Raw genomic sequence first — 12,903 nt, 5'->3', positions numbered from 1 at the left:
ACGAGAGCAGGCACATTCAGCTTAGAATGGCCATTGACATTAAATGCTTTAATCCATAGTCCTTTTTAATCGATTGTGAAACAAAATCTAAACGACATAATAAAAAGTCAACCGCACCACGGATTCCCAGACAGTCTCCCACACTGGTACTAGCGAGGCCTTAAGCTGTGTAACTTCTGCGATGTGACGAGAGCAGGCACATTCAGCTTAGAATGGCCATTGACGTTAAATGCTTTAATCCATAGTCCTATTTAATCTATTGTGAAACAAAATCTAAATGACATAATAAAAAGTCAACCACACCACGGATTCCCAGACAGTCTCCCACACTGGTACTAGCGAGGATTTAAGCTGTGTAACTTCTGCGATCTGACGAGAGCAGGCACATTCAGCTTAGAATGGCCATTGACGTTAAATGCTTTAATCCATAGTCCTATTTAATCTATTGTGAAACAAAATCTAAACGACATAATAAAAAGTCAACCGCACCACGGATTCCCAGACAGTCTCCCACACTGGTACTAGCGAGGCCTTAAGCTGTGTAACTTCTGCGATCTGACGAGAGCAGGCACATTCAGCTTAGAATGGCCATTGACATTAAAAGCCTTAATCCATAGTCCTATTTAATCTATTGTGAAACAAAATCTAAACATCATAATAAACAGTCAACCGCACCACGGATTCCCAGACAGTCTCCCATACTGGTACTAGCGAGGCCTTAAGCTGTGTAACTTCTGTGATCTGACGAGAGCAGGGACATTCAGCTTAGAATGGCCATTGACATTAAATGCTTTAATCCATAGTCCTTTTTAATCGATTGTGAAACAAAATCGAAACGACATAATAAAAATTCAACCGCACCACGGATTCCCAGACAGTCTCCCACACTGGTACTAGCGAGGCCTTAAGCTGTGTAACTTCTGCGATCTGACGAGAGCAGGCACATTCAGCTTAGAATGGCCATTGACATTAAATGATTTAATCCATAGTCCTTTTTAATCGATTGTGAAACAAAATCTAAACGACATAATAAAAAGGCAACTGCACCACGAATTCCCAGACAGTCTCCCACACTGGTACTAGCGAGGCCTTAAGCTGTGTAACTTCTGCGATCTGACGAGAGCAGGCACATTCAGCTTAGAATGGCCATTGACATTAAATGCTTTAATCCATAGTCCTTTTTAATCGATTGTGAAACAAAATCTAAACGACATAATAAAAAGTCAACCGCACCACGGATTCCCAGACAGTCTCCCACACTGGTACTAGCGAGGCCTTAAGCTGTGTAACTTCTGCGATCTGACAAGAGCAGGGACATTCAGCTTAGAATGGCCATTGACATTAAATGCTTTAATCTATAGTCCTTTTTAATCGATTGTGAAACAAAATCTAAACGACATAATAAAAATTCAACCGCACCACGGATTCCCAGACAGTCTCCCACACTGGTACTAGCGAGGCCTTAAGCTGTGTAACTTCAGCGATCTGACGAGAGCAGGCACATTCAGCTTAGAATGGCCATTGACGGTAAATGCTTTAATCCATAGTCCAATTTAATCTATTGTGAAACAAAATCTAAACGACATAATAAATAGTCAACCGCACCACGGATTCCCAGACAGTCTCCCACACTGGTACTAGCGAGGCGTTAAGCTGTGTAACTTCTGCGATCTAACGAGAGCAGGCACATTCAGCTTAGAATGGCCATTGACATTAAATGCTTTAATCCATAGTCCTTTTTAATCGATTGTGAAACAAAATCTAAACGACATAATAAAAAGTCAACCGCACCACGGATTCACAGACAGTCTCCCACACTGGTACTAGCGAGGCGTTAAGCTGTGTAACTTCTGCGATCTGACGAGAGCAGGGATATTCAGCTTAGAATGGCCATTGACATTAAATGCTTTAATCCATAGTCCTTTTTAATCGATTGTGAAACAAAATCTAAACGACATAATAAAAACTCAACCGCACCACAGATTCCCAGACAGTCTCCCACACTAGTACTAGCGAGGCCTTAAGCTGTGTAACTTCTGCGTTCGGACGAGAGCAGGCACATTCAGCTTAGAATGGCCATTGACGTTAAATGCTTTAATCCATAGTCCTATTTAATCTATTGTGAAACAAAATCTAAACGACATAATAAATAGTCAACCGCACCACGGATTCCCAGACAGTCTCACACACTGGTACTAGCGAGGCGTTAAGCTGTGTAACTTCTACGATCTAACGAGAGCAGGCACATTCAGCTTAGAATGGCCATTGACTTTAAATGCTTTAATCCATAGTCCTTTTTAATCGATTGTGAAACATAATCTAAACGACATAATAAAAAGTCAACAGCACCACGGATTCGCAGACAGTCTCCCACACTGGTACTAGCGAGGCCTTAAGCTGTGTAACTTCTGCGATCTGACGAGAGCAGGCACATTCAGCTTAGAATGGCCATTGACCTTAAAAGCCTTAATCCATAGTCCTATTTAATCTATTGTGAAACAAAATCTAAACAACATAATAAAAAGTCAACCGCACCACGGATTCCCAGACAGTCTCCCACACTGGTACTAGGGAGGCGTTAAGCTGTGTAACTTCTGCGATCTAACGAGAGCAGGCACATTCAGCTTAGAATGGCCATTAACATTAAATGCTTTAATCCAAAGTCCTTTTTAATCGATTGTGAAACAAAATCTAAACGACATAATAAAAAGTCAACCGCACCACGGATTCCCAGACAGTCTCCCACACTTGTACTAGCGAGGCCTTAAGCTGTGTAACTTCTGCGATCTGACGAGAGAAGGAACATTCAGCTTAGAATGGCCATTGACATTAAAAGCTTTAATCCATAGTCCTATTTAATCTATTGTGAAACAAAATCTAAACAACATAATAAAAAGTCAACCGCACCACGGATTCCCAGACAGTCTCCCACACTGGTACTAGCGAGGCCTTAAGCTGTGTAACTTCTGCGATCTGACGAGAGCAGGGACATTCAGTTTAGACTGGCCATTGACATTAAATGCTTTAATCCATAGTCCTTTTTAATCGATTGTGAAACAAAATCTAAACGACATAATAAAAATTCAACCGCACCACGGATTCCCAGACAGTCTCCCACACTGGTACTAGCGAGTCCTTAAGCTGTGTAACTTCTGCGATCTGACGAGAGCAGGCACATTCAGCTTAGAATGGCCATTGACGTTAAATGCTTTAATCCATAGTCCTATTTAATCTATTGCGAAACAAAATCTAAACGACATAATAAAAAGTCAACCGCACCACGGATTCCCAGACAGTCTCCCACACTGGTACTAGCGAGGCCTTAAGCTGTGTAACTTCTGCGATCTGATGAGAGCAGGCACATTCAGCTTAGAATGGCCATTGACATTAAATGTTTTAATCCATAGTCCTTTTTAATCGATTGTGAAACAAAATCTAAACGACATAATAAAAAGTCAACCGCACCACGGATTCCCAGACAGTCTCCCACACTGGTACTAGCGAGGCGTTAAGCTGTGTAACTTCTGCGATCTAACGAGGGCAGGCACATTCAGCTTAGAATGGCCATTGACATTAAATGCTTTAATCCATAGTCCTTTTTAATCGATTGTGAAACAAAATCTAAACGACATAATAAAAAGTCAACCGCACCACGGATTCCCAGACAGTCTCCCACACTGGTACTAGCGAGGCCTTAAGCTGTGTAACTTCTGCGATCTGACGAGAGAAGGGACATTCAGCTTAGAGTGGCCATTGACATTAAATGTTTTAATCCATAGTCCTTTTTAATCGATTGTGAAACAAAATCTAAACGACATAATAAAAATTCAACCGCACCACGGATTCCCAGACAGTCTCACACACTGGTACTAGCGAGGCCTTAAGCTGTGTAACTTCTGCGTTCTGACGAGAGATGGCACATTCAGCTTAGAATGGCCATTGACGTTAAATGCTTTAATCCATAGTCCTATTTAATCTATTGTGAAACAAAATCTAAACGACATAATAAAAAATCAACCGCACCACGGATTCCCAGACAGTCTCCCACACTGGTATTAGCGAGGCCTTAAGCTGTGTATTTTCTGCGATCTGACGAGAGCAGGCACATTCAGCTTAGAATGGCCATTGACATTAAATGCTTTAATCCATAGTCCTTTTTAATCGATTGTGAAACAAAATCTAAACGACATAATAAAAAGTCAACCGCACCACGGATTCCCAGACAGTCTCCCACACTGGTACTAGCGAGGCCTTAAGCTGTGTAACTTCTGCGATCTGACGAGAGCAGGCACATTCAGCTTAGAATGGCCATTGATATTAATTGCTTTAATCCATAGTCCTTTTTAATCGATTGTGAAACAAAATCTAAACGACATAATAAAAAGTCAACAGCACCACGGATTCCCAGACAGTCTCCCACACTGGTACTAGCGAGGCCTTAAGCTGTGTAACTTCTGCGAATTGACGAGAGCAGGGACATTCAGCTTAGAATGGCCATTGACATTAAATGCTTTAATCCATAGTCCTTTTTAATCGATTGTGAAACAAAATCTAAACGACATAATAAAAAGTCAACCGCACCACGGATTCCCAGACAGTCTGCCACACTGGTACTAGGGAGGCGTTAAGCTGGGTAACTTCTGCGTTCTGACGAGAGCAGGCACATTCAGCTTAGAATGGCTATTGACGTTAAATGCTTTAATCCATAGTCCTATTTAATCTATTGTGAAACATAATCTAAACGACATAATAAAAAGTCAACCGCACCACGGATTCCCAGACAGTCTCCCACACTGGTACTTGCGAGGCCTTAAGCTGTGTAACTTCTGCGATCTGACGAGAGCAGTCACATTCAGCTTAGAATGGCCATTGACATTAAATGCTTTAATCCATAGTCCTTTTTAATCTATTGTGAAAAAAAAAAATCTAAACGACATAATAAAAAGTCAACCGCACCACGGATTCCCAGACAGTCTCCCACACTGGTACTAGCGAGGGCTTAAGCTGTGTAACTTCTGCGATCTGACAAGAGCAGGCACATTCAGCTTAGAATGGCCATTGACATTAAATGCTTTAATCCATAGTCCTTTTTAATCGATTGTGAAACAAAATCTAAACGACATAATAAAAAGTCAACCGCACCACGCATTCCCAGACAGTCTCCCACACTGGTACTAGCAAGGCCTTAAGCTGTGTAACTTCTGCGATCTGACGAGAGCAGGCACATTCAGCTTAGAATGGCCATTGACATTAAATGCTTTAATCCATAGTCCTTTTTAATCGATTGTGAAACAAAATCTAAACGACATAATAAAAACTCAACCGCACCATGGATTCCCAGACAATCTCCCACACTGGTACTAGCGAGGGCTTAAGCTGTGTAACTTCTGCGATCTGACGAGAGCAGGCACATTCAGCTTAGAATGGACATTGACATTAAAAGCCTTAATCCATAGTCCTATTTAATCTATTGTGAAACAAAATCTAAACAACATAATAAAAAGTCAACCCCACCACGGATTCCCAGACAGTCTCCCACACTGGTACTAGCGAGGACTTAAGCTGTGTAACTTCTGCGATCTGACGAGAGCAGGCACATTCAGCTTAGAATGGCCATTGACATTAAATGCTTTAATCCATAGTCCTTTTTAATCGATTGTGAAACAAAATCTAAACGACATAATAAAAAGTCAACAGCTCCACGGATTCCCAGACAGTCTCCCACACTGGTACTAGCGAGGCCTTAAGCTGTATAACTTCTGCGATCTGACGAGAGCAGGGACATTCAGCTTAGAATGGCCATTGACATTAAATGCTTTAATCCATAGTCCTATTTAATCTATTGTGAAACAAAATCTAAACGACATAATAAAAAGTCAACCGCACCACGGATTCCCAGACAGTCTCCCACACTGGTACTAGCGAGGCCTTAAGCTGTGTCATTTCTGCGATCTGACGAGAGCAGGCACATTCAGCTTAGAATGGCCATTGACATTAAATGCTTTAATCCATAGTCCTTTTTAATCGATTGTGAAACAAAATCTAAACGACATAATAAAAAGTCAACCGCACCACAGATTCCCAGACAGTCTACCACACTGGTACTAGCGAGGCCTTAAGCTGTGTAACTTCTGCGATCTGACGAGAGCAGGCACATTCAGCTTAGAATGGCCATTGACATTAAATGCTTTAATCCATAGTCCTTTTTAATCGATTGTGAAACAAAATCTAAACGACATAATAAAAAGTCAACCGCACCAAGGATTCCCAGACAGTCTCCCACACTTGTACTAGCGAGGCCTTAAGCTGTGTAACTTCTGCGATCTGACGAGAGCAGGCACATTCAGCTTAGAATGGCCATTGACTTTAAATGCTTTAATCCATAGTCCTTTTTAATCGATTGTGAAACAAAATCTAAACGACATAATAAAAAGTCAACCGCACCACGGATTCCCAGACAGTCTCCCACACTGGTACTAGCGAGGCCTTAAGCTGTGTAACTTCTGCGATCTGACGAGAGCAGGGACATTCAGCTTAGAATGGCCATTGACATTAAATGCTTTAATCCATAGTCCTTTTTAATCGATTGTGAAACAAAATCTAAACGACATAATAAAAATTCATCCACTCCACGGATTCCCAGACAGTCTCCCACACTGGTACTAGCGAGGCCTTAAGCTGTGTAACTTCTGCGATCTGACGAGAGCAGGCACATTCAGCTTAGAATGGCCATTGACGTTAAATGCTTTAATCCATAGTCCTATTTAATCTATTGTGAAACAAAATCTAAACGACATAATAAAAAGTCAACCGCACCACGGATTCCCAGACAGTCACCCACACTGGTACTAGCGATGAGTTAAGCTGTGTAACGTCTGCAATCTAACGAGAGCAGGCACATTCAGCTTAGAATGGCCATTGACATTAAATGCTTTAATCCATAGTCCTTTTTAATCGATTGTGAAACAAAATCTAAACGACATAATAAAAAGTCAACCGCACCACGGATTCCCAGACAGTCTCCCACACTGGTAGTAGCGAGGCCTTAAGCTGTGTAACTTCTGCGATCTGACGAGAGCAGGCACATTCAGCTTAGAATGGCCATTGACATTAAAAGCCTTAATCCATAGTCCTATTTAATCTATTGTGAAACAAAATCTAAACAACATAATAAAAAGTCAACCGCACCACGGATTCCCAGACAGTCTCCCACACTGGTACTAGCGAGGACTTAAGCTATGTAACTTCTGCGTTCTGACGAGAGCAGGCACATTCAGCTTAGAATGGCCATTGACGTTAAATGCTTTAATCCATAGTCCTTTTTAATCGATTGTGAAACAAAATCTAAACGACATAATAAAAATTCAACCGCACCACGGATTCCCAGACAGTCTCCAACGCTGGTACTAGCGAGGCCTTAAGCTGTGTAACTTCTGCGATCTAACGAGAGCAGGCACATTCAGCTTAGAATGGCCATTGACATTAAAAGCCTTAATCCATAGTCCTATTTAATCTATTGTGAAACAAAATCTAAACAACATAATTAAAACTCAACCGCACCACGGATTCCCAGACAGTCTCACACACTGGTACTAGCGAGGCCTTAAGCTGTGTAACTTCTGCGATCTGACGAGAGCAGGGACATTCAGCTTAGAATGGCCATTGACATTAAATGCTTTAATCCATAGTCCTTTTTAATCGATTGTGAAACAAAATCTAAACGACATAATAAAAATTCAACCGCACCACGGATTCCCAGACAGTCTCCAACGCTGGTACTAGCGAGGCCTTAAGCTGTGTAACTTCTGCGTTCTGATGAGAGCAGGCACATTCAGCTTAGAATGGCCATTGACATTAAATGCTTTAATCCATAGTCCTATTTAATCTATTGTGAAACAAAATCTAAACGACATAATAAAAAGTCAACCGCACCACGGATTCCCAGACAGTCTCCCACACTGGTACTAGCGAGGCCTTAAGCTGTGTAACTTCTGCAATCTGATGAGGGCAGGCACATTCAGCTTAGAATGGCCATTGACATTAAATGCTTTAATCCATAGTCCTCTTTAATCGATTGTGAAACAAAATCTAAACGACATAATAAAAAGTCAACCGCACCACGGATTCCCAGACATTCTCCCACACTGGTACTAGCGAGGCCTTAAGCTGTGTAACTTCTGCGATCTGACGAGAGCAGGCACATTCGGCTTAGAATGGCCATTGACAATAAATGCTTTAATCCATAGTCCTTTTTAATCGATTGTGAAACAAAATCTAAACTACATAATAAAAATTCAACCGCACCACGGATTCCCAGACAGTCTCCCACACTGGTACTAGCAAGGCCTTAAGCTGTGTAACTTCTGCGATCTGACGAGAGCAGGCACATTCAGCTTAGAATGGCCATTGACATTAAATGCTTTAATCCATAGTCCTTTTTAATTGATTGTGAAACAAAATCTAAACGACATAATAAAAAGTCAACCGCACCTCGGATTCCCAGACAGTCTCCCACACTGGTACTAGCGAGGCCTTAAGCTGTGTAATTTCTGCGTTCCGACGAGAGCAGGGACATTCAGCTTAGAATAGCCATTGACGTTAAATGCTTTAATCCATAGTCCTATTTAATCTATTGTGAAACAAAATCTAAACGACATAATAAAAAGTCAACCGCACCACGGATTCCCAGACAGTCTCCCACACTGGTACTAGCGAGGCCTTAAGCTGTGTAACTTCTGCGATCTGACGAGAGCAGGCACATTCAGCTTAGAATGGCCATTGACATTAAATGCTTTAATCCATAGTCCTTTTTAATCGATTGTGAAACAAAATCTAAACGACATAATAAAAAGTCAACCACACCACGGATTCCCAGACAGTCTCCCACACTGGTACTAGCGAGGCCTTAAGCTGTGTAACTTCTGCGATCTGACGAGAGCAGGCACATTCAGCTTAGAATGGCCATTGACATTAAAAGCCTTAATCCATAGTCCTATTTAATCTATTGTGAAACAAAATCTAAACAACATAATTAAAAGTCAACCGCACCACCGATTCCCAGACAGTCTCACACACTGGTACTAGCGAGGCCTTAAGCTGTGTAACTTCTGCGATCTGACGAGAGCAGGGACATTCAGCTTAGAATGGCCATTGGCATTAAATGCTTTAATCCATAGTCCTTTTTAATCGATTGTGAAACAAAATCTAAACGACATAATAAAAATTCAACCGCACCACGGATTCCCAGACAGTCTCCAACGCTGGTACTAGCGAGGCCTTAAGCTGTGTAACTTCTGCGTTCTGACGAGAGCAGGCACATTCAGCTTAGAATGGCCATTGACATTAAATGCTTTAATCCATAGTCCTATTTAATCTATTGTGAAACAAAATCTAAACGACATAATAAAAAGTCAACCGCACCACGGATTCCCAGACAGTCTCCCACACTAGTACTAGCGAGGACTTAAGCTGTGTAACTTCTGCGATCTGACGAGAGCAGGCACATTCAGCTTAGAATGGCCATTGACATTAAATGTTTTAATCCATAGTCCTCTTTAATCGATTGTGAAACAAAATCTAAACGACATAATAAAAAGTCAACCGCACCACGGATTCCCAGACAGTCTCCCACACTGGTACTAGCGAGGCCTTAAGCTGTGTAACTTCTGCGATCTGACGAGAGCAGGCACATTCGGCTTAGAATGGCCATTGACAATAAATGTTTTAATCCATAGTCCTTTTTAATCGATTGTGAAACAAAATCTAAACAACATAATAAAAAGTCAACCGCACCACGGATTCCCAGACAGTCTCCCACACTGGTACTAGCGAGGCGTTAAGCTGTGTAACTTCTGCAATCTAACGAGAGCAGGCACATTCAGCTTAGAATGGCCATTGACATTAAATGCTTTAATCCATAGTCCTTTTTAATCGATTGTGAAACAAAATCTAAACGACATAATAAAAAGTCAACCGCACCTCGGATTCCCAGACAGTCTCCCACACTGGTACTAGCGAGGCCTTAAGCTGTGTAATTTCTGCGTTCCGACGAGAGCAGGGACATTCAGCTTAGAATAGCCATTGACGTTAAATGCTTTAATCCATAGTCCTATTTAATCTATTGTGAAACAAAATCTAAACGACATAATAAAAAGTCAACCGCACCACGGATTCCCAGACAGTCTCCCACACTGGTACTAGCGAGGCCTTAAGCTGTGTAACTTCTGCGATCTGACGAGAGCAGGCACATTCAGCTTAGAATGGCCATTGACATTAAATGCTTTAATCCATAGTCCTTTTTAATCGATTGTGAAACAAAATCTAAACGACATAATAAAAAGTCAACCACACCACGGATTCCCAGACAGTCTCCCACACTGGTACTAGCGAGGCCTTAAGCTGTGTAACTCCTGCGATCTGACGAGAGCAGGCACATTCGGCTTAGAATGGCCATTGACAATAAATGCTTTAATCCATAGTCCTTTTTAATCGATTGTGAAACAAAATCTAAACTACATAATAAAAATTCAACCGCACCACGGATTCCCAGACAGTCTCCCACACTGGTACTAGCAAGGCCTTAAGCTGTGTAACTTCTGCGATCTGACGAGAGCAGGCACATTCAGCTTAGAATGGCCATTGACATTAAATGCTTTAATCCATAGTCCTTTTTAATTGATTGTGAAACAAAATCTAAACGACATAATAAAAAGTCAACCGCACCTCGGATTCCCAGACAGTCTCCCACACTGGTACTAGCGAGGCCTTAAGCTGTGTAATTTCTGCGTTCCGACGAGAGCAGGGACATTCAGCTTAGAATAGCCATTGACGTTAAATGCTTTAATCCATAGTCCTATTTAATCTATTGTGAAACAAAATCTAAACGACATAATAAAAAGTCAACCGCACCACGGATTCCCAGACAGTCTCCCACACTGGTACTAGCGAGGCCTTAAGCTGTGTAACTTCTGCGATCTGACGAGAGCAGGCACATTCAGCTTAGAATGGCCATTGACATTAAATGCTTTAATCCATAGTCCTTTTTAATCGATTGTGAAACAAAATCTAAACGACATAATAAAAAGTCAACCACACCACGGATTCCCAGACAGTCTCCCACACTGGTACTAGCGAGGCCTTAAGCTGTGTAACTTCTGCGATCTGACGAGAGCAGGCACATTCAGCTTAGAATGGCCATTGACATTAAAAGCCTTAATCCATAGTCCTATTTAATCTATTGTGAAACAAAATCTAAACAACATAATTAAAAGTCAACCGCACCACCGATTCCCAGACAGTCTCACACACTGGTACTAGCGAGGCCTTAAGCTGTGTAACTTCTGCGATCTGACGAGAGCAGGGACATTCAGCTTAGAATGGCCATTGGCATTAAATGCTTTAATCCATAGTCCTTTTTAATCGATTGTGAAACAAAATCTAAACGACATAATAAAAATTCAACCGCACCACGGATTCCCAGACAGTCTCCAACGCTGGTACTAGCGAGGCCTTAAGCTGTGTAACTTCTGCGATCTGACGAGAGCAGGCACATTCAGCTTAGAATGGCCATTGACATTAAATGTTTTAATCCATAGTCCTCTTTAATCGATTGTGAAACAAAATCTAAACGACATAATAAAAAGTCAACCGCACCACGGATTCCCAGACAGTCTCCCACACTGGTACTAGCGAGGCCTTAAGCTGTGTAACTTCTGCGATCTGACGAGAGCAGGCACATTCGGCTTAGAATGGCCATTGACAATAAATGCTTTAATCCATAGTCCTTTTTAATCGATTGTGAAACAAAATCTAAACAACATAATAAAAAGTCAACCGCACCACGGATTCCCAGACAGTCTCCCACACTGGTACTAGCGAGGCGTTAAGCTGTGTAACTTCTGCAATCTAACGAGAGCAGGCACATTCAGCTTAGAATGGCCATTGACATTAAATGCTTTAATCCATAGTCCTTTTTAATCGATTGTGAAACAAAATCTAAACGACATAATAAAAAGTCAACCGCACCTCGGATTCCCAGACAGTCTCCCACACTGGTACTAGCGAGGCCTTAAGCTGTGTAATTTCTGCGTTCCGACGAGAGCAGGGACATTCAGCTTAGAATAGCCATTGACGTTAAATGCTTTAATCCATAGTCCTATTTAATCTATTGTGAAACAAAATCTAAACGACATAATAAAAAGTCAACCGCACCACGGATTCCCAGACAGTCTCCCACACTGGTACTAGCGAGGCCTTAAGCTGTGTAACTTCTGCGATCTGACGAGAGCAGGCACATTCAGCTTAGAATGGCCATTGACATTAAATGCTTTAATCCATAGTCCTTTTTAATCGATTGTGAAACAAAATCTAAACGACATAATAAAAAGTCAACCACACCACGGATTCCCAGACAGTCTCCCACACTGGTACTAGCGAGGCCTTAAGCTGTGTAACTTCTGCGATCTGACGAGAGCAGGCACATTCAGCTTAGAATGGCCATTGACATTAAAAGCCTTAATCCATAGTCCTATTTAATCTATTGTGAAACAAAATCTAAACAACATAATTAAAAGTCAACCGCACCACCGATTCCCAGACAGTCTCACACACTGGTACTAGCGAGGCCTTAAGCTGTGTAACTTCTGCGATCTGACGAGAGCAGGGACATTCAGCTTAGAATGGCCATTGGCATTAAATGCTTTAATCCATAGTCCTTTTTAATCGATTGTGAAACAAAATCTAAACGACATAATAAAAATTCAACCGCACCACGGATTCCCAGACAGTCTCCAACGCTGGTACTAGCGAGGCCTTAAGCTGTGTAACTTCTGCGTTCTGACGAGAGCAGGCACATTCAGCTTAGAATGGCCATTGACATTAAATGCTTTAATCCATAGTCCTATT

General features: G+C 41.7%; 59 pseudogenes; all 59 read right to left on the bottom strand.

The window, feature by feature from the left end:
- Nucleotides 1–105: 105 nt before the first annotated feature.
- LOC142712386 (5S ribosomal RNA) lies at nucleotides 106–224 on the bottom strand (annotated as a pseudogene).
- A 67-nt stretch (nucleotides 225–291) lies between these two features.
- On the bottom strand, nucleotides 292–410 carry LOC142712464 (5S ribosomal RNA; annotated as a pseudogene).
- A 67-nt stretch (nucleotides 411–477) lies between these two features.
- Nucleotides 478–596, bottom strand: LOC142712114 (5S ribosomal RNA; annotated as a pseudogene).
- Nucleotides 597–663: 67 nt separating this feature from the next.
- Nucleotides 664–782, bottom strand: LOC142712262 (5S ribosomal RNA; annotated as a pseudogene).
- Nucleotides 783–849: 67 nt separating this feature from the next.
- Nucleotides 850–968, bottom strand: LOC142712238 (5S ribosomal RNA; annotated as a pseudogene).
- A 67-nt stretch (nucleotides 969–1,035) lies between these two features.
- LOC142712169 (5S ribosomal RNA) lies at nucleotides 1,036–1,154 on the bottom strand (annotated as a pseudogene).
- Nucleotides 1,155–1,221: 67 nt separating this feature from the next.
- On the bottom strand, nucleotides 1,222–1,340 carry LOC142712289 (5S ribosomal RNA; annotated as a pseudogene).
- Nucleotides 1,341–1,407: 67 nt separating this feature from the next.
- Nucleotides 1,408–1,526, bottom strand: LOC142712338 (5S ribosomal RNA; annotated as a pseudogene).
- A 67-nt stretch (nucleotides 1,527–1,593) lies between these two features.
- On the bottom strand, nucleotides 1,594–1,712 carry LOC142712356 (5S ribosomal RNA; annotated as a pseudogene).
- Nucleotides 1,713–1,779: 67 nt separating this feature from the next.
- LOC142712474 (5S ribosomal RNA) lies at nucleotides 1,780–1,898 on the bottom strand (annotated as a pseudogene).
- Nucleotides 1,899–1,965: 67 nt separating this feature from the next.
- On the bottom strand, nucleotides 1,966–2,084 carry LOC142712208 (5S ribosomal RNA; annotated as a pseudogene).
- A 253-nt stretch (nucleotides 2,085–2,337) lies between these two features.
- LOC142712236 (5S ribosomal RNA) lies at nucleotides 2,338–2,456 on the bottom strand (annotated as a pseudogene).
- Nucleotides 2,457–2,709: 253 nt separating this feature from the next.
- LOC142712440 (5S ribosomal RNA) lies at nucleotides 2,710–2,828 on the bottom strand (annotated as a pseudogene).
- Nucleotides 2,829–2,895: 67 nt separating this feature from the next.
- LOC142712377 (5S ribosomal RNA) lies at nucleotides 2,896–3,014 on the bottom strand (annotated as a pseudogene).
- A 67-nt stretch (nucleotides 3,015–3,081) lies between these two features.
- On the bottom strand, nucleotides 3,082–3,200 carry LOC142712438 (5S ribosomal RNA; annotated as a pseudogene).
- A 67-nt stretch (nucleotides 3,201–3,267) lies between these two features.
- LOC142712126 (5S ribosomal RNA) lies at nucleotides 3,268–3,386 on the bottom strand (annotated as a pseudogene).
- Nucleotides 3,387–3,453: 67 nt separating this feature from the next.
- LOC142712475 (5S ribosomal RNA) lies at nucleotides 3,454–3,572 on the bottom strand (annotated as a pseudogene).
- A 67-nt stretch (nucleotides 3,573–3,639) lies between these two features.
- Nucleotides 3,640–3,758, bottom strand: LOC142712456 (5S ribosomal RNA; annotated as a pseudogene).
- A 253-nt stretch (nucleotides 3,759–4,011) lies between these two features.
- Nucleotides 4,012–4,130, bottom strand: LOC142712410 (5S ribosomal RNA; annotated as a pseudogene).
- A 67-nt stretch (nucleotides 4,131–4,197) lies between these two features.
- Nucleotides 4,198–4,316, bottom strand: LOC142712189 (5S ribosomal RNA; annotated as a pseudogene).
- A 67-nt stretch (nucleotides 4,317–4,383) lies between these two features.
- On the bottom strand, nucleotides 4,384–4,502 carry LOC142712313 (5S ribosomal RNA; annotated as a pseudogene).
- Nucleotides 4,503–4,755: 253 nt separating this feature from the next.
- Nucleotides 4,756–4,874, bottom strand: LOC142712296 (5S ribosomal RNA; annotated as a pseudogene).
- A 70-nt stretch (nucleotides 4,875–4,944) lies between these two features.
- LOC142712404 (5S ribosomal RNA) lies at nucleotides 4,945–5,063 on the bottom strand (annotated as a pseudogene).
- Nucleotides 5,064–5,130: 67 nt separating this feature from the next.
- LOC142712188 (5S ribosomal RNA) lies at nucleotides 5,131–5,249 on the bottom strand (annotated as a pseudogene).
- Nucleotides 5,250–5,502: 253 nt separating this feature from the next.
- On the bottom strand, nucleotides 5,503–5,621 carry LOC142712409 (5S ribosomal RNA; annotated as a pseudogene).
- A 67-nt stretch (nucleotides 5,622–5,688) lies between these two features.
- LOC142712118 (5S ribosomal RNA) lies at nucleotides 5,689–5,807 on the bottom strand (annotated as a pseudogene).
- A 67-nt stretch (nucleotides 5,808–5,874) lies between these two features.
- On the bottom strand, nucleotides 5,875–5,993 carry LOC142712150 (5S ribosomal RNA; annotated as a pseudogene).
- Nucleotides 5,994–6,060: 67 nt separating this feature from the next.
- LOC142712267 (5S ribosomal RNA) lies at nucleotides 6,061–6,179 on the bottom strand (annotated as a pseudogene).
- A 67-nt stretch (nucleotides 6,180–6,246) lies between these two features.
- Nucleotides 6,247–6,365, bottom strand: LOC142712363 (5S ribosomal RNA; annotated as a pseudogene).
- A 67-nt stretch (nucleotides 6,366–6,432) lies between these two features.
- On the bottom strand, nucleotides 6,433–6,551 carry LOC142712144 (5S ribosomal RNA; annotated as a pseudogene).
- Nucleotides 6,552–6,990: 439 nt separating this feature from the next.
- On the bottom strand, nucleotides 6,991–7,109 carry LOC142712256 (5S ribosomal RNA; annotated as a pseudogene).
- Nucleotides 7,110–7,176: 67 nt separating this feature from the next.
- LOC142712290 (5S ribosomal RNA) lies at nucleotides 7,177–7,295 on the bottom strand (annotated as a pseudogene).
- Nucleotides 7,296–7,362: 67 nt separating this feature from the next.
- LOC142712343 (5S ribosomal RNA) lies at nucleotides 7,363–7,481 on the bottom strand (annotated as a pseudogene).
- Nucleotides 7,482–7,548: 67 nt separating this feature from the next.
- LOC142712473 (5S ribosomal RNA) lies at nucleotides 7,549–7,667 on the bottom strand (annotated as a pseudogene).
- Nucleotides 7,668–7,734: 67 nt separating this feature from the next.
- Nucleotides 7,735–7,853, bottom strand: LOC142712221 (5S ribosomal RNA; annotated as a pseudogene).
- Nucleotides 7,854–7,920: 67 nt separating this feature from the next.
- LOC142712320 (5S ribosomal RNA) lies at nucleotides 7,921–8,039 on the bottom strand (annotated as a pseudogene).
- A 67-nt stretch (nucleotides 8,040–8,106) lies between these two features.
- Nucleotides 8,107–8,225, bottom strand: LOC142712428 (5S ribosomal RNA; annotated as a pseudogene).
- A 67-nt stretch (nucleotides 8,226–8,292) lies between these two features.
- Nucleotides 8,293–8,411, bottom strand: LOC142712300 (5S ribosomal RNA; annotated as a pseudogene).
- A 67-nt stretch (nucleotides 8,412–8,478) lies between these two features.
- On the bottom strand, nucleotides 8,479–8,597 carry LOC142712207 (5S ribosomal RNA; annotated as a pseudogene).
- A 67-nt stretch (nucleotides 8,598–8,664) lies between these two features.
- On the bottom strand, nucleotides 8,665–8,783 carry LOC142712112 (5S ribosomal RNA; annotated as a pseudogene).
- A 67-nt stretch (nucleotides 8,784–8,850) lies between these two features.
- LOC142712166 (5S ribosomal RNA) lies at nucleotides 8,851–8,969 on the bottom strand (annotated as a pseudogene).
- Nucleotides 8,970–9,222: 253 nt separating this feature from the next.
- LOC142712265 (5S ribosomal RNA) lies at nucleotides 9,223–9,341 on the bottom strand (annotated as a pseudogene).
- A 67-nt stretch (nucleotides 9,342–9,408) lies between these two features.
- On the bottom strand, nucleotides 9,409–9,527 carry LOC142712200 (5S ribosomal RNA; annotated as a pseudogene).
- Nucleotides 9,528–9,594: 67 nt separating this feature from the next.
- Nucleotides 9,595–9,713, bottom strand: LOC142712213 (5S ribosomal RNA; annotated as a pseudogene).
- Nucleotides 9,714–9,780: 67 nt separating this feature from the next.
- On the bottom strand, nucleotides 9,781–9,899 carry LOC142712467 (5S ribosomal RNA; annotated as a pseudogene).
- A 67-nt stretch (nucleotides 9,900–9,966) lies between these two features.
- Nucleotides 9,967–10,085, bottom strand: LOC142712206 (5S ribosomal RNA; annotated as a pseudogene).
- A 67-nt stretch (nucleotides 10,086–10,152) lies between these two features.
- On the bottom strand, nucleotides 10,153–10,271 carry LOC142712111 (5S ribosomal RNA; annotated as a pseudogene).
- Nucleotides 10,272–10,338: 67 nt separating this feature from the next.
- Nucleotides 10,339–10,457, bottom strand: LOC142712388 (5S ribosomal RNA; annotated as a pseudogene).
- Nucleotides 10,458–10,524: 67 nt separating this feature from the next.
- Nucleotides 10,525–10,643, bottom strand: LOC142712299 (5S ribosomal RNA; annotated as a pseudogene).
- Nucleotides 10,644–10,710: 67 nt separating this feature from the next.
- LOC142712205 (5S ribosomal RNA) lies at nucleotides 10,711–10,829 on the bottom strand (annotated as a pseudogene).
- Nucleotides 10,830–10,896: 67 nt separating this feature from the next.
- Nucleotides 10,897–11,015, bottom strand: LOC142712110 (5S ribosomal RNA; annotated as a pseudogene).
- A 67-nt stretch (nucleotides 11,016–11,082) lies between these two features.
- LOC142712165 (5S ribosomal RNA) lies at nucleotides 11,083–11,201 on the bottom strand (annotated as a pseudogene).
- A 253-nt stretch (nucleotides 11,202–11,454) lies between these two features.
- LOC142712312 (5S ribosomal RNA) lies at nucleotides 11,455–11,573 on the bottom strand (annotated as a pseudogene).
- Nucleotides 11,574–11,640: 67 nt separating this feature from the next.
- LOC142712212 (5S ribosomal RNA) lies at nucleotides 11,641–11,759 on the bottom strand (annotated as a pseudogene).
- Nucleotides 11,760–11,826: 67 nt separating this feature from the next.
- Nucleotides 11,827–11,945, bottom strand: LOC142712466 (5S ribosomal RNA; annotated as a pseudogene).
- A 67-nt stretch (nucleotides 11,946–12,012) lies between these two features.
- LOC142712203 (5S ribosomal RNA) lies at nucleotides 12,013–12,131 on the bottom strand (annotated as a pseudogene).
- Nucleotides 12,132–12,198: 67 nt separating this feature from the next.
- On the bottom strand, nucleotides 12,199–12,317 carry LOC142712109 (5S ribosomal RNA; annotated as a pseudogene).
- Nucleotides 12,318–12,384: 67 nt separating this feature from the next.
- On the bottom strand, nucleotides 12,385–12,503 carry LOC142712164 (5S ribosomal RNA; annotated as a pseudogene).
- A 253-nt stretch (nucleotides 12,504–12,756) lies between these two features.
- Nucleotides 12,757–12,875, bottom strand: LOC142712264 (5S ribosomal RNA; annotated as a pseudogene).
- Nucleotides 12,876–12,903: the final 28 nt, after the last annotated feature.

This window comes from Rhinoderma darwinii, unplaced genomic scaffold (assembly GCF_050947455.1).
Source record: "Rhinoderma darwinii isolate aRhiDar2 unplaced genomic scaffold, aRhiDar2.hap1 Scaffold_4314, whole genome shotgun sequence".
Classification (NCBI taxonomy): Eukaryota; Metazoa; Chordata; class Amphibia; order Anura; family Rhinodermatidae; genus Rhinoderma; species Rhinoderma darwinii.
Note: the sequence above shows the minus strand (reverse complement) of the source record. Positions and strands in the feature narration are given on the sequence as shown.